The 17,046-nt window shown below is 39.8% G+C and overlaps 1 pseudogene across 1 annotated transcript in view; it reads left to right on the top strand.

Annotated features, from left to right (window-relative positions):
* LOC309439087 (alpha-fetoprotein-like) overlaps nt 1–16,188 on the top strand; it is a 39,786-nt pseudogene extending 23,598 nt beyond the window's left edge. Inside the window, exons 2-14 of the transcript in view lie at nt 4,733–4,859; nt 6,374–6,434; nt 6,653–6,788; nt 7,745–7,953; nt 8,453–8,644; nt 9,230–9,327; nt 9,778–9,947; nt 10,914–11,047; nt 11,667–11,764; nt 13,001–13,139; nt 13,900–14,123; nt 15,029–15,161; nt 16,143–16,188. The product of the transcript in view is annotated as an alpha-fetoprotein-like (transcript). The remainder of the gene's footprint in view (nt 1–4,732; nt 4,860–6,373; nt 6,435–6,652; nt 6,789–7,744; nt 7,954–8,452; nt 8,645–9,229; nt 9,328–9,777; nt 9,948–10,913; nt 11,048–11,666; nt 11,765–13,000; nt 13,140–13,899; nt 14,124–15,028; nt 15,162–16,142) is intronic.
* Nucleotides 16,189–17,046: the final 858 nt, after the last annotated feature.

The following is a 17,046-nucleotide window of genomic DNA, read 5'->3' as shown; positions in this document are numbered from 1 at the left end:
GAAGGACGGACAGCGGGACTGGCAGCCCACTAATCTGGTGAGCTTCACCAGCCCCTGTAACAGGCTAGGTCTCACAGCTGATGGACCAGGACAAAAAAGGAGAACTGTGTTTGCTATCACTAGACTTCCTTGGACTCCCTCTTGGGAGTGATCTGCACTGGACTCTCTGCCATATGCCAATCTCAGACTCCTGCAAAAAGAGCTGGTTTTTTTTAGAGACCTGCACTGTAAAGCTAAGCTATCTCCTGTGTTGACATGTTAGAGGGCTACACTAAAAATACACATATAGACAAGTCCTCGTGGGACATCTGTCAATTTATTTTCAACACTGAGACCATGCAAAGCACCCAGTGCACTTTCCCCAACATGCGACTCTGACACAAAACACACAGCAAATGTGTCCCCACAAGCAAATGGGATGGAGAGAAGCACTGCCAGAAACGCGATGAGGAAAGTTGTTTCATTCCCAGCCAAGTGACTCAAAGGAACCAAAGGACAAAGGAATTTGTTGCCAACTTATGGCAGCACATAGGTGTGTGTGGCCTGGGCATGCTCCCACCTGTACAGCCAAAGGTTATCCTGACTACTGTGCCAACATGCTTATATAACTACAGGGTAAACACTCCTGAACACAAGAACCCCAGGAAAAACAATGAAATCATATCAAAACAAGGGGCCATGCAAAACACCTAATAACTACTAAAAAGGGGGAGAAGTCAGGCATTCTATGCTTTTCGTTCCCTAAAATTAAAAGAATTCAAACAGAAACCTTTTAGCTAGACAAATTATGGTTTGTATTACATGCATATCTTTTCAACATAGCAAAGAGGTGGCATGGCTGGGGAACAAGATAGTACTTTAATTCCATGTTGAAAATGGCCTGTTTTTCATTAAACCAGTCATACTTCTCCATGGACCGACAGTCCCTAAATTTACAAGCCTTTTAAAACTTACAAAGTCTGGATTACATATATAGTCAGAAAATAGGTTAAGACATACACTTCTGGAAAATATACCCATTCAGGCAATTATCTCCAGGTCAAACAGAAGTCCACAAATTATTTTGATATAATTAGTCATTTGCATGGGCTGTAAAGAGCAATTCTTACCCTCAAGACTTCTGACATTGCCAAATAATCTGTTAAATCATTTGCAGCAATGAACTTGGATTTCCTCCCTGTGTTGCCTCTAGGCTACATACACCAGAAAAGATTTACTGAATATACAAGTAATAAAGTTGTATATAATATATTCCGTACTACACCTTAAGCTTGAGGCACAGATTCAGCAATGAGTACTAATTGTCATACTGTCACAGGTGATCTTAAAACAAAAACTTCCAGTCTCTTCCATAAGCTTAGAATGCACGGTAAATTAAGGGTAATTTAGGAGGAGGAGTTGAGCGTAATCCCAGTTCAGAGCGTCAGGACAGCAAGAGGACAGAGGACTGTTGTTGACTTTAGAGCCAAGTATTTGCAGGAAGATCTCAAATATGTTATAGGAAAGTGGATTTTTTTAAAGGAATCTGCAGTTAAATAACATGTAAAAGCTGAAATGGTTTTGGTTTTCAATAGAAAATTCTGCCTATTCAACCGCAAAGAAGCTACCGGAAGATGGGAAGGAAAGCAGCAAGGTTTTCAATGCAAGAAAAACAAAGTAAACCTGCAAAAATGAACCAGACTGACTTTGTTACATTTTTTAGCATATGAAACAATACTTCTTTATTTTTCAATCCAGACATAACAAGTAGTTGTTCTTCATAGCAGGGAAGTATTCCTCTTTTCCAAAAGGGTGTTATTTCTGTTGCTGGAGCAGAACAGCTGCCACCCACCATTCTAACAGTGACTCTGCTACCACTGTGGGAAAACATGCTTAGCAGATAAACAAGTGAAGCTGCATTTTACTTATCGGGTTTATTTCTTGATCAACCAGGGCAAGCAAGCTCAAGTTATTACAGACAGCCCAATCACAATATTTACAGTCAGTGCTAGATGTCTTACAGACAACACGGGCTGTTTCCATACACATCAACCAACCTCCACATCAGCTGGATTCTTTATTCTTAAAAACAGAGAATGAAACTTCTTATGGATGAGATTTTTCACAGGTGATCTGTAGCCACCTCAGCTTTACAGTATTGATAAGCAGTTAGGAGAACTAGGATTTTTTAATGTAGGTATACATCCATCTGTGTGTATGTGTGTAAAAGTATTTATTTACTTCCATCTTTTGACACAACTATTTACAGAAAGGGAGGGAATGCACCAGTGACCCCTCATTCTCTAATGGTAATTATTTATGTTTTTATTCACTTTCCTTGAAAAGCCAAAATAGTACATGAGATAAGGAAGGACTTAGGAGCCTTTACTGAACAGATGAAGTGGCAAGCTGAGTCCTACAAAGACAGAGCTAAATTAGATATGTATAAAGGGTAAAGGCTTCAGGAGCAGCAATACAGTCTCACTGCTGCTCAATGGAACAAAAAATCTAAGTAGGGAGACCTCAGGAAGGAAACAAAGACCTAGAGTATTAAAGGGCATGTTTACGACAGACCGTCTCTCCAGCGTATGATCTAAACGTCATTTTTCTTGGCTGTGCAAATAAATGTTTTGAATAATGAGGGTGCAATAACCTCTAAGTTAGACACACTTATACTGTGCAGCTTTCAGGGGAGATGGATCCACAGAAGTTACAGAAACATTCATCATTTGCAACTTATTACCAAGTTGCCAACGTTTTTCTCCTCACCCCATTTTCTTTCTTTTGCAGGTTTTTTGTTTTCTTTAGTCAAGAAACATCCAAGGGCTCCATTTTCAGATATTTACAATACTGAAATGTCTCAGTTACCAGCAAGGACTGCTTTGCCAGAAACATGGTAAATGACAAAAAAGTTTGTCCTTTATATGCTAACGTATTTGCAATTATTAAGAGTGCTACTTCTCACTGCTGTTTCTGGCTCTCTTCTGGCCAGCCCATGCCTCAGCTGACCATCAACAAAAAAACCTGCATGACCAGCAAATTCAGCCTAGATTTCCAGCTAATGTAAATTGGGATAATTACACCGCCTTCAGCAGAACTAGCTTACACAAGCTAGGACTGTCGCTCTTCTTAATTCATATACATTTCCTTGGAATATAATTTGTTCACTTCTGTAAATGTAAGGCATCCTCTCAGGCATGGATGTAGGTTTGACAGAGTCATAAAAGAGTACAGTCTAACGCACTCAAGTAGATGTCAAGGCAACTTGCCAAATGCAAATGGCTCTGTGCATGATACAATAGAGATCATAGCTGGCAAACTGCTGATGTCCTGCTTCCCAGATCACCCACTGCTACCCATGCACTGGGCTATGCTGAAGTTTGCTACCTGCAACTGGCTCCCCAGTATGAGAAAATAATTCCGTTGCCAAAGGAACTGATAAGACCTGGGGTGACTTGGGTCCACAACAGAGACAAGCACTGGGAAGGAAGTGTGGGGAAATCATCAACTCGTTTCTCAACTGTTGCTGCATCATATATTCTCCCAGCAGAAGACCCCAGTACCAAAACAAATCATAATCAAAAAAACATAATCAGATGAAGTCTTGCCAGCTTCCTTTTTTCATATCTCCATCTAATATCATGAACACTAGCATGAAATAGGTTGTCTTCACATAAGAGTCTATAAAGTTCCAACATGGTTCTTACACAGCACATCTCAGTACCTGAAGGTATGACAGGGATGTGATTGTATCATATACATGTATTACTTGGAATCTATAGAATACCTCAAGAAGGAAGGGACCCATAAGGATCATCAAGTCCAACTCTCTGCTCCTCACATAACTACCTAAAACCAATCCAATCTAAAAAGTGATTCACAAATTCTGTTCTCATTAGTAAGAACAGAAACAATATCTGAGCTTTGGGGAGATGTTTGCACTTTGTTGGCCTAGTTTGAGAATGATCTATGATTGACATCTATAAGGAACATACACCAGCATAAACCACAGAAACCTTCCCCAAAAGATGTTAATTAACATCACAGAGAAATATCCAGTAAAAAGTAACTCACCTCTCTGCTGTATAACACACAAAGTGAAAGGGCTCTAAAAAAAACCAAAAAAAAACCCCAAACTGAGATTTTTATCATGCTGATGTTTATGGCATACTTTTAAAAAAAATGATTAAAATAACTGTTGCAACTGGATTTTTTTTCCCTTCATTCTACAGTTTTGGAGTTGTTTTGCTTTCAAAATTTGGAGACATTTTGATGGTAACTGTTAATGTTGCAAACATATTGTGGGGGATATTCAGCCTTTTCACCATGACACCTTGGAAGCTGGGAGCAAGAGACAGCTTGTTCAGCAAGGAGGGATGCAAAAATATCAGGTAAAGAGATGAACTTGGGATTTTTCAGTCAACATCATCTTACAAAGGTCGCACAGCAACCGTAAGTAGGTGAGATCAGTATGTAGGATAAAAAGCCCCGGAGTGTTTAAACTTGTTTGAAGTGTGATAAGTTAAAAATGTCTATTTGTCTAGATTTCAGGGGGGGAAAAAAAGGAATCTACAAGGTCCTTTCTTTGCAACAAAGTGGTCAGTTCATTATACTGAGCAAATAATGTCATGTCTAATTATTATGGGAATATTCTGAACAGCTAATGTATATATGAAGTAAAAGGGTTTTAATTAACCAGAATGTCTTTGTGAGAATATAAAAGTAACTCTTTAATTCTTTCTGTTTTCCACAGGTGAACCAAGTCTACCTCAGGCCCCTGCCAAAATCTGACAGTATGAAGTGGAGAACAATAATTCATGTTATTTTATTGGTGAGCCTTACTGTAGTCAAAGCCCTGACTCAAAGTTATTGGGAAACAGGTAGGACTACATCTCATCTTTTTACTCTGTTCTTTCCTAAAGTGCTGATGGCTGCAAATTAGCATGCATGCTTATTTGGTATCTGATTTTGCCACCGCCTGTTCTACACAGGCATTTTCTTATGGGTCAAAGGTATACAACAAAACTGTAGCAGTGTATTTTGTGATCAACTTTAGATGTGTTGCTTCTTAATGGCTTGAGAATCTATGTAGTGTGCAGGATGGCCAGCAATTACTGAGAGGAGGCGTACTGAAGGGTAGTTTAATCCACAGGGGTGAGGTTACACTACTGATTTTACTCCAAAAACTGCTGAAGACAAGACTGTGGTTGTGCCAGCCTCCCTCCATACTCCACAAGGAAGCACGACAGAGAAGTAACAAGATGGATAGCTAAGAAAAGGTTAAAAGGTGTTTTGTATGGTGCTTATTTAATCATGTGGGGTGCATAATGTGCAACGATGTGACAATGCTACATCCACACAGCTATTCAGAGTAGCTAAGCTATTGCTCTGTATGATCCTTTGGAGGGGTTTTACTCTCTTCACTGACTACTAACCATGACCAAACTTCGCACAAAGGTTAAGTGCTTAAGATGAGACAACTGAAACCCTTCAACAGTGTGTGCTTCAGATGCTTCTGTCACATTATGTATTTTTATCATTAGTCAACTTTTTTTTGTCTTTAGGACTTCCAAATGCACTAAATGGCCCAACAGTGTAACATACAACCAATGTTTGTGTTGTTCACCTGATGTTATCATCTCAGTTAATGCCTCCACATTACTCAGAGAGAGAAGCTGGCTTATTTCTTTGATTTGTTTGACCCTTTTATACAGATCTCAGCCCTACCAACACAAGTGTGAGACAATAACATCTTGAATCGGGAACAGGCTCCTTCTGTTAAAATTAATCTCTCAGAATATTCTCTGACAAACAAGAAACTCAAGAAATGATTGCATTTAGGTTTGCCCATTAAGAAAGGCCTGGTGGCAAAGGAATAATATTTGAACATGAATTTTCAGACAGATTGGACACATTTATTTTCCACTGGACCAGTTCATGGCACATACAGAAAGATGCAGCTCTGTGAATTTTTGAGGTGCTTTGCACACCAGTGTAGTCCTCAATTTATCCCACATTTTCTGCATAGAAAAAACCTTCATCTCTAGCTAAAGAGTGATGAAGTACTCACCTTCAAATATACAAGGTTAACAGGTGTTTTGTGCAATGTTTATTTAATCATGTGAGGTACATCATCAAAGTAGCTGAACAGCCTCCAGGTTTTAGCATATTCCTCTCCACAACACTTGAGCTAGGCAGGGAAATTATATTGGCCCTGTAGGGCAGAAACAAATAGTTTCACCTCAAATAGGAAGTTCAACCTCGTGCCTTCCTACCCCCAGTGCCACAACCCCAGGCCTTGAATTATCTTTCTACAAGACCCCCATGCCAAATAAAAATGGTAATTGATGAGGTATTTACTAAATATTTTTATTCAAATTGTCTTCTTTTTCAGAGGAAAAGCTCAGTATTGGCCAACATTTTTCTCATCTTCAAGAGAATAATTTTAAAGCCATGTAAGTAGTCAAGGCAGAGCATCTACTAGTAAATTCACTGCCACTGAACATCCCCATAGCATTTTGTGGCACTTGGAAATCAGCATGTACCACAAGTTAAATGCTCCCCTGTTCTGCCAACCTGAGCCAATTCTGATCTTCTGTCTCACACATAAGAGTTATACGATTAGTTTTTAGAACGCCACCAACAGATTTAGTGCTATGTGTTATCCTTATAGTGCCATGATCATGTTTGCTCAGTACATGCAAGGAGGGACATTTGGCAAAGCAGTGAAAATGGCCGAAGACATCACAGACCTTGCCAAAAGGTGTGCTGCTGCAAACAGAGACAACACCAACTGCCTGGCGCCTTTGGTAAGCACATTTATGCTTCTACTGTGGCAAAGCTTTTCAGAAATGACTTGTGTTTTCAGAGCACTAGTATGCATTTTTCCAAAATTAAATTAATACATTTATTAAGAAACATGAATTCCTTGTGCACTTGTGTACACATGTGTGGCCTTCCTGACTCTTTAGTTTTCCAAGCTCCCATCAATAAAGCATTGTAAGCTAAGTGGAGAAAAACAAAGCCACCCTCCTCCCTACCCCAAATATCACAGTGTGTTTTAAAATCCTTGACCTGTATCTTTCTAAAACATGTTCATAAAGTTGTGCTTTTATGGCTGGTGTAACAAAATTTAGGAGCAGCCAAGCTGGATATTTCTAGCAAACATGACATTTATAGACATTTGCTCCACTCCATTAACTCACATTCCTGGGTTTTGATGGTGTCTGCTCCAACCCGCTTTTGGAGCTGGCAGATGAAATCATGAAAGCTGAATGTCAGTCTGTGTTACAGGTAATTTCTGACTCGTTAAACACACTGAAACAAGCCCTGAATTAAAACAGTTCACAGCTGAGGCATGACTGACACCTGAACCTGACCACTGCTACCTGACGAATAAGAAAAAGGATGATTTTCATTGTATAAACTTGACTGTAATTAAAAAAGGGTAGATCCTGCTATGCCACAAACTGCAGTATACAAATAGAACAATTATCTTGATTGCTATTAAAAAAATAAGAGCGGTCTGAATATTGTTATAAGTTCAGAGTGTTAGAAAATGATTCTACTTTCAAGCCCTGTCTTGGCATAATAGTACGTATCCAAGTTTGAGAAATCAGCACTTTTAGAGGTCAGTCTGATATTCACTGCAGTCAAAACAGTTGGTAATAAAGAGGGCTTGTTGGCTTAAAGCAGCCTTTGCACAGAACTCACAGGAATAAAATGGAATCCTCACAGAAAGTAAATCTTTTCTAATTTTTCACAGGACAGGGTTTTGCTCAATACAATATGCCGGGAGGAAAATCTTCCACAGTTTACTGACTGCTATGCTAAAAAGGATCCTGAAAGACATGACTGCTTCCTCTCCCTTAAAAAAAAAATCCATCAGGAGACATTTCTCCTTTCGAGAGGCCAAACGTTGAAGCTGCCTGCAAAAACCATTTGCAGCATCAACATCCATTAATGGGACAGGAAGTAAATAAATCATAGGTTTGTAGCCTAGATATGACAGTTATGAGCCTGGAGACAGCAAATGGAGTATCAACCAAAAAGATCAGGACAAGATTCTCCATAATCTCATACTTGTTTTTCTTCCTAATGTGAATTATTTGCATCATTCTTCTAGCTGTAATTTGTCATTATGTGAAGCCTGTTCTGCCACCTCCTGCTTTGGATATAGGTCCAAATGACAAACAATCTGACCTGTTTCGTTGTAGTCTGTGTAAAGGACTCACCTGAAACCAAGAGCCTCTCTGCAGTCCTTAAAAGCCAAGCAGATATTTTGCTACCTCTAAGTCAGAGCTGGCAGGATTTGAGACTTCAGTTTCCAGGAAAATGGCAGCCCCATCAGAATTTTTCCAAGATAAACACTGCACTGCACTTACAGCTTGTTGTTATGACAGGAAAACAATCACTTTTAGTTGCTGTCATTTTAATTTACCAGCAAATGCTGCAATAACACTGCTGCCCCCAGCATGTAAGGGCTTACTCCAAAACCAAAGATATTTCTCTCAGTTTTAATTTTATCTACGAGGTTTCACAAAGGCATCCTTTCCTCTATGCCCCAACAATTCTTTCTGCTGCAATCCGTTATGATGAGACGATGAACTGCTGCAGAAATGCTGAAGACCCCACTCACAACCTGGAGGAATGCTTTCAGAAACAGGTATTCCATCACAGGGTTTTACTTTAATAATGTGCAACCAGGGACTTAGAACACAGAGAGGATGTGGCACTACACATAGCGCAGAAGCCTGATTTTTATTTTTCCTGTTGATAGCCCCATGACATATCTCCTGCTCAGCCAACTATGCTGTGGAGACACACCCCACATCTGACCAGTGTCAGAATCCAGAGCAAAATACCTGTAAAGGTGGAAAACAAGCAGCATGGAGAACCTGCCCTTGCTGAATGGCTGAACATGCCTTTTGTGCAGTTTGGCTGGGCTGCCAGCAATGGCACAGTCTAACATTAGTAATATAAAGTTTGTCAGTCGTGTAGATCACAGACAACCATTTCTTACCCCGTGCTAAATACAGTGAAATAGTGTCTAAAAGGGGTGTGGGTTCTTTTCACAGAACACTTAGTTAATAGATGTTTGTGACTGAATAGCAAGCCCAACAGCTAGTTCATATTGCATCTTGGTCAGCAATTTTCTTTCACTAGTGAAAAGTTCCTATTTGAAAAAAATAAGTCGCTGTGAGAGTTGTCTTTTCTTCCACTTCCATGGCCTGCATCTTCTTTCTACCAGGCACCAAAGGTGGTGAAGCCAATAAAAGAAGACAGCCTGAGGCAGGAACATACATGTGGAATCTTGAACAAGTTTGGAGAAAGGACCTTAAAGGCTCTGTGAGTCTTCCCCTTGTTTATCAAATGAGGCTTCACTTTGTTTGCTTTGGCTGCAGAACAGCCACACTCAGTGCTGAGATGCAAAGGTTGTTCAGGGTTGTTACTTCAAATACTTCCTGACCTCTTCAGCAGGCTCTATTCAGCATGTGCATTTTGAAATCAAGCGTGGATGTTGCTGAAGGTGGCTCCACATTACAGTGACCCTGACTACCAGCCTTGTAGCTTTTGTATGCTGGTTACTAGGAGCATCTGACAAGGAACACAGCTTAGAAACACAAATTTATTCATGAGAGCAGTCACCATTTCCTTACAAACTGCTCTTAGCTTTTAAAATCTAAACCCAAAGTTTGAAATGAATGCATCTCTCTATGATGCAAGTTAGTGTGATTGTGAGCAAAATATAACTCATCTCAACCATTTTTTACACAAGTTTGCTCCTGTAATTTCCAGTTCACCTACCACATTTATTGTGAAAAGCCTCTGCTACAAAGAAGTGAATGCATAGTTAATGCAGAAAATGACAACAAACCTGCAGACTTGTCCCCTCACATCAGAGAGTTTATAGAAGACAAAGAAATACATGAACGTTTTGCCCAGGAAAAAGATACGCACTTAGCCAGGTAACATGAGTCTTCCTCTACTATTTAATTTTGCTGTTTCTCTACTTGGGTCAAAAGATGACAGTTTGGACATTAAAGCACATCTCATCAGACTCAGATTCATCTGCTCTGTGAGCATGTAGCAATGTGACACTGTGCATGTTGATCTTCGTAAAATACCACTCAACCCTAGAAAGTATGGAATGGAAACGAATGCAGAACAGGGCACAAGTGTTACTTCAGAAACAAAAATGAAGAAACGTGAAATTTGGGTACTACCAGTTCTGATCTCAGGCCAAAAATATAGATTTGATCCACTCTTCTGAGAGAATTCAATACTACTTGTTTAAGTCAGATTTATATCTTGATTTCTTCATAATTGGTCCATTTTTGTTCTAGCCGTGTTCCTTTGTGCAATGAAGACTTGATCCTACCTGCAGTAAACTTGAGCAAAAATGCCACAGGCTGCAACAGAAACAGCATTGAGTCCCAAAGACAGAGAATTCGCTGACTTCAAATAACATACATTATTTAATAACATACATACATTTATGAAAAGTGTAGCTAATTGATTGGGCACAACTTGTCTGCAGGGTGACTGCTTCAGTAGAGCTAATCTTTTCAGCATCTACTGAGAAAGGGGTCTGTTACTGGAAATTATTATTTTATTCTTTAGACAGGATTAAGAAAAGAAAAAAAAAAGTAAAAAAAAAAAAAAAAGTGTAAAACCCCAAGCCCCACAAGGCTCCAAGCTATGCCTGAGTCAAGCTGACACTGAGCTGGAAATGCTACATGCACAGGACTTGTAATGGAATGCTGTGCTCAGGTTCAGGGTCAGTCCCAGTCCCAGGCTGAGATGCTGTACAATTGTCCCTGTTCCATGCAAAGTCAGATGAAACCATCCTGAGAGCACCCCTGCTGTCCTCACCCATCTCAAGGGCAGTTGTTTTGGTTTATTGCTAATTCCTGATATTCGACATATTGCAGGTTTATGTATGAATATTCCAGGAGACACCCTGAATTTTTCTGCTCAAATGCTTTTAAGAACTGGTAAAGGATACAAGGACCTGCTGAAAGAGTGCTGCAAAACTGGTTGTCCAGCTGACTGCTGCAGCAGAGGCGTAAGTGCCATCGTGATTCACACAACATACCGATGGATTCAAGCACGTGACCACATGACTGGTTCTGGCTACACAGGGAATATCCCTATCCCAGGTCTAGAGCGAGTACCCACAGCTCCTGTAACAAACCCAACAAATGTCACAAAGCCTGATTAATTCATGTATGGAAAAAGTAACAACAGAGCCCTTCAGTTGTGAAGCAATTTACTATAGACAGACAGAAACACCAGGGAAAGGGATGGAGCTAACATTTCTGTGAGGCACTGCTCTCTTTGGGCTCCCTAGCAATGCCAACTGCCCTCTTACAAATGTAAAAGGCACTTATTGTCTCAAACAAAGACATGGATGTTATAAATATCTGAAGTTATGAGCCACCCTGTGTCTCAGACCTCGCCTTCCCTCCGGTATACAAAATGAAATAGGTGATTTAGGGGGGACATTTATCACATTCAGGCAGTTTAGTGGTTTCAGACAGATGAAGACTTTCTAACAGCATTAAAAATGGGCAGCATATATCAGGTGGCAGGCAGTTATGGATATCCAGGCCTTATCATGAGGCAATAGGGCATCTGGCATTCCCATGATAGAAAGCCTCCTCAAATTAATTTATTTTTTTCAGGAGGAAGAACTGAGGAAACATATTTATGAAACTGAAAGTGTCATGAAGACAAGTTGTGACCTTTACAAGGAGAAAGGAGATTACTATTTCCAAAACGAGTATTACTTTTTCAGACACTTACACTATTCCCATACCAGCTGGGCACAACTCTGGCTGGACTAGAGGCACAGATGTCAAAAAAGCTAGGCTAAGAGATACCACTTGAATGCTTGGACCACTGTATCAATGACCTCTGGGATTTTAATTTTAATCTTTTCTAAGATGATGTTCTGGCCTGTCACAAGTTCTCTCTTTAAACCAACTCATGAAGTAATGAAGTGGCAACTTGATCCCATATGTGTTTCCTATGATTTTCCTGCTCTATATTATAGCTGCATTTTAAACTGCAAGCTATAACACAGGATTCATAAACTTGACCAAAAGACAGTTGCTGTGTCTTTTGTAAAAGACTTTGCTCTATCCAGCTCCCTCAGCAGATGTAAATTTTAACAATTTTAACAAAAACCTAACTAGCAAAACCAGACTAGCTGAAATGTATGCTATGCTTAAATGTAACATGCAGGCACAAGCCTACTGGAGGAACTTTGGCCATAATTTGCAATGTTAATGAGCACATGCCTAACTTGAAGTATGCAAGCAATCTCAGTGAAATCTCTGGACTGCTTGTGCATTTACAGTCAGGCTTCAACCAGCCTTCTCCGGGGAGATGTATTGGTCTTTCTGCACTCCCAAGCATGCCTAATCTTTAAAAGACCTTTGGAACTAGAGGTTTCCAACAACCATGGTGAGCTGCTTCTTGCCCTTCTGCCTCCTGTATCAGTTGTTAAGGTTTTCTTGGCCATGATGGTTAATAAGCACAGGTTTGGGGTTTTTGTTTGGTTTTTTTTTTTTTTTTTTTTTTTTTGGGGGGGGGATTTATTTTTTGGTTGGTTGGTTTGTTTATCAAGTTAACTTTTTTGAGCTTTATCTTCTCCTTCATCTAGTCTGCCAAAAAGTCATTTCAGTTCAATTTTGCTCTTTGGGAAATGAATAACATCAGAAAAATATATGTACCAGCTCATAGGAAGGCACATCAACATGTAACTGGCAATATTGTTGTTAATTTTATTTGTTTAACCTGGTAAGAGACTGGTCAGAAAATGGAAAGAGCTCAAACAAACATAGCACTGTTACACTTGCCTACATGAGTTTTTAAACACCAAGCTTAGTCCTGCCCTTGGATTGATGAGTGTTCTGTGTGGTTTGGCTGGAGCTATACACATGCAAAGGCAGTGACTTGCTCACTGCTGCCTGGTGGAACAAAAACACCAATATCAAAGAAATTATCATTTCAGGCTTCTCTTGAGTTCCACCAAGAAGATGCCTTAGCTAACATCTGCAGAGCTGATAAATTTCACCAAGGAAATGACTACAATTGGCTCCAAATGCTGCCAGTTAAGCCAGGACAAGCTACTGCCTTGTGCTGAGGAAAATGTGAGTATTTTTCTTATCTTGGCCTCAGTTCTTGAAACTCTGACACAAAATCTGTTGCCACCAGAGTCCAAGGGCTTGGAGCAAGGGTAAATGAGAAAAACATTCACTGAGCTATTGAGCTGACCTGAAGTTTTATTTCCAGACACATGCCTGAAGTAGGCACAGTTCAGCATCATGGAAGTTAATGCTCAAATTAAACTACATGAGGAATGCCAGGCTAGTGCTAGGTGGTTAAAGATTATGCAGTGTGGGACATCTGACCCCGTTCCTTCCGCAGCTAATGGTCTCCTGTCCAAATTCGTAATTTCTAGATGCCTGAAGCTGCAGCGCTCTGTGAAAAGGATCGATTTTTTGTAGCTCTTCTTGAAGAATTCTCCAGGCCCATAAATAAGCCAAAGTACTTAAAAACCTTCAGCCCTTTTGTACAAGTTCACACTTACAAGAACAGTCACACATACCCACAGAAACCCTGCTGATTCAAACAAATGAAATGCAAGCATGGTTTTATGAAAAAATGCATCATTTCCGTGTGCAAAGGATAATCCCTAAAACTGCATATATGTATTTATTCTGAAAAACCTGGGCCATTTTTGCACTGACAAAATCAGCATTCGGTAGAAAAACTGTTATCTATCTTACATACAAGGATTAATTTAAATGCTTTTTTTTTTAATATATAACTTTACTAAGAGCAGCATGTGTTTCAGGGATTTCTGAAAATGAAACAATAAAATTGTTTTTTTCACCTCTTTTAGTAAAGCTGGATCTCATGCTTGGAGAAATATGTAGAAGACACCTGACCAATCCTATAAACCCAGGCATCTGTCACTGCTGTAGTAGCTCCTACACTCTTAGGAGGCCATGCATGGGCAAACTAGAAAGTGATGAGAGTTATGTGCCTTTATCATTGACTCCTTGTCTCTTCAGTTTCCATGACGACTTGTGTACAACTGAAGAGGACAAATTACAGCAAAAGAAATAGGAGTAAGACATACCTGTTTTACTCTGTTACCCCTAGGTTTCTTATTCTCGTCCTGGCAATGCTCACCTTTCCCTTGTGCATTCTGTCCAGCCTTCTTGTTCTGCAATACAGCAATGGAAAACAGCCATACCCCTCTCAGCCTCTCTTCCAAGCTGTTTTTTCTTTACTGTCATGCTGGTCCCAGTTTCTTCTACCATCTGCATCAACCTATATTTCCCTGTCTCAGAGTAGAAGAAAGTCATTTTCAGAGGTGGGTAGCTGTACTGGTTGGTGTAGACACCACCAGAACACGAGCAACAGGCATCCAAAGTTAGGTCTGATAAACTTGCCCTCCCACTGCCCGCGATGGGAACTGCATAGAAAGATACCCGAAGAACAAGGAAGTTACTGCCTCAAGTTCTGCATTACCTTTATGGTTTAATTAGGGCTAATTTCCCAGAATGGAAAAGCCCATGTGTTCTTCCTCATCCCAGGCACTCCTTCCATCTCTGGGAAGTTCTAGTCTTTAGTTGCCTTGGTCAGAGAGAACTGGACATCCATCACAGTCACTGCAAGAAAAAAACGCAAACTGCTATGGCCATTGATTTGTGCTGTGGTGATCCCACACTGTCCTGGACCTTCTAGAGTGGTACATGACATATAAACCATCTGGGTGGTTTACTCATGGATATTAATGGTGGAATAACTCCAGAAAGGAGGACTAATATTTTATTTCTGAGGGGAATGGGACACATCCCTGCTCCCTGCTGCAAATAGTGGGTGATAGATAAAAATGAAAAAGCTGTAGAAAGGACGTGAGCAATAACAAAACAGGAACTGGACTTTGCAGGACTAGCATTACAGAAGTGCTTTGTGAACAACATGATTACCTCCCAGCTTAACAGAGCTTGCTTTGCTTTTCTTGCAGAATGCTCATCAACCTCATCAAATACAAGCCCTAGATCAAAAAGGAGCAGCTGAGTTCTGCCACAGTGGCCTTTACTGCCATGAGGGAACAGTGCTGCAAAGAAGAAAACCATGAACCATGTTTTGTGAAAGAGGTATCATTTCTGTTTTCACATACATGTTCCAAATCAAAGTGGAAACATTGAGTATACATAAAAGTGCTCAATTCCTTCATTAGGCAGCAAAAGCAAGGCATGATGAGACAGAATTCCTGCCGTTATATTTCCAAAACCAAACATTGTTGCCTGCACAGGCAGATATGTGTACCAGTTGAATGATCAATACAGAATTTATCTAGTTAGTCTGATATTTATATGGAGCAATGTAGAGATACAGAGCTCAGCTCCATCTGTTGCTTCTGGGGAGTCATTGGGACTTGCCCTGTTGAAGGATTTGAGTCTTCCCCTGCCTAACCATTCTTAAATTACTTTCTCTTTAAAAGTTCCTCTGCACTCAGGAAAGAAGGGATATTCCAAATTGTAGGTCAAAGTGTTTTCCCTGTTTATTTCCCTCACCTCTGTGTGCTTCTTTTCTTTCCTCTGTTATTTTAGCTCACTGTACTTCATACCACAGAGCTACTTTGTCTTCTCTTTACCTTCCAGTAAATCTGCTTCTCCCTACTTCTCATCTCTGCCCCTCCTTCATATATTCCATAACTGAACTTTAACAAGCCATTTACAACCCTTGAGCCTTGCTCTCTCTCTCGAAATCTTTGCCTTGTTTTGCTTTTAATGATCAAATACAGAAAATTCTCTCTTCTATTAAGACGAAATTTCCATCTCTGAATCCACCCAAAAAGCACACCTGCAAAGAACCTTTCTACTAAATCTTCCTCATAGAATTGCATTTCAGCATTTTTCCAAGAAATACCAAATCTTGTAAGGCAATCTGAGCTGAACAGTAAAAGCAAAACATACATTAAACACAGTGATTTATATTTATGAATTCTGCATATACAGTGTCTGTACACAACTTGCAAAAATCATAAAACATTACTTAGTGCTACCATACTCAGGTAAGTTGCTCACATGTGCATCATTGCCTGATTTGCTCATGTATGTTTTGCTTTTTTTCAGGGTCCAGAACTTATGGAAAAGAAGTGAAAAATTGTTGACAGCATAACGAGCTCATATAGCACAATAGAAAATATTTGATGAGTGATACAAAGACAGACAAATTTAACAGTGAGCATCTCTTTTCTAAACATTTGTCTTAGTGGAGAAAAAGATGTTGCAGCTTTTTACTCACAAAACAAATGAAGTTGTGACGGTTTACACCAGCTACAGTTCTGCCACTGTCTGATTTGCCACTGTAAACAAGATAAAAGAGGTGCCTCAGAATGAAACATCAAATTCCTGCAAAGAATCTGCTGAGCTGTGGAACTGTAAAGCTCATCTGCTCAGAGAGTTCAGCTCACCTGAATGTTAAATGTGCGCATCAACTCTATTCAGGTGGGGAAGGAACCTGTACACAAACTTCGTACATGTTTCCCGTCACTTTGATTCAAAATGATCAATAGCATGTAAAATTTAAACTAAAACAAGTAACGCAAACCCAGATTAAGTCAAGAGAGAGGGTGTACTGCTTAGGGGAAATCCGCCAAAAGAGTAAGTTGAACAGACAGAAGAAATTCAGGGTTTATATGTGGCCACCATCTTATGCTATGGAATATTATTTTTCTTAAACCAAATAGTAACAGACAAAAATAAAACTGTTCTAAATCTTAGGCTTACAAAGCATAAAGGCAAAGGAGATCCATTTTAAAAAAATCTGCCTGTAACCACTTTTAAATTATTTTCAATCACCAAATAATTACTTTTGCATTTGCATAGCACTGTCCCTGAATTACAATGCATTCATTCACTAATATGGGTTGCTCTAGAGGAGTTATAAAGTTGTCTTTAAGCAAAGAAAAATATTATCTTGGGCATCCTGGAGCAGGCAAGGAAGAATTGAGATGAGAAACATGTCATGGAAAGG

Source organism: Streptopelia decaocto (assembly GCF_964273445.1).
Source record: "Streptopelia decaocto genome assembly, chromosome: 4".
In the NCBI taxonomy this organism is placed as follows: domain Eukaryota; kingdom Metazoa; phylum Chordata; class Aves; order Columbiformes; family Columbidae; genus Streptopelia; species Streptopelia decaocto.
Note: the sequence above shows the minus strand (reverse complement) of the source record. Positions and strands in the feature narration are given on the sequence as shown.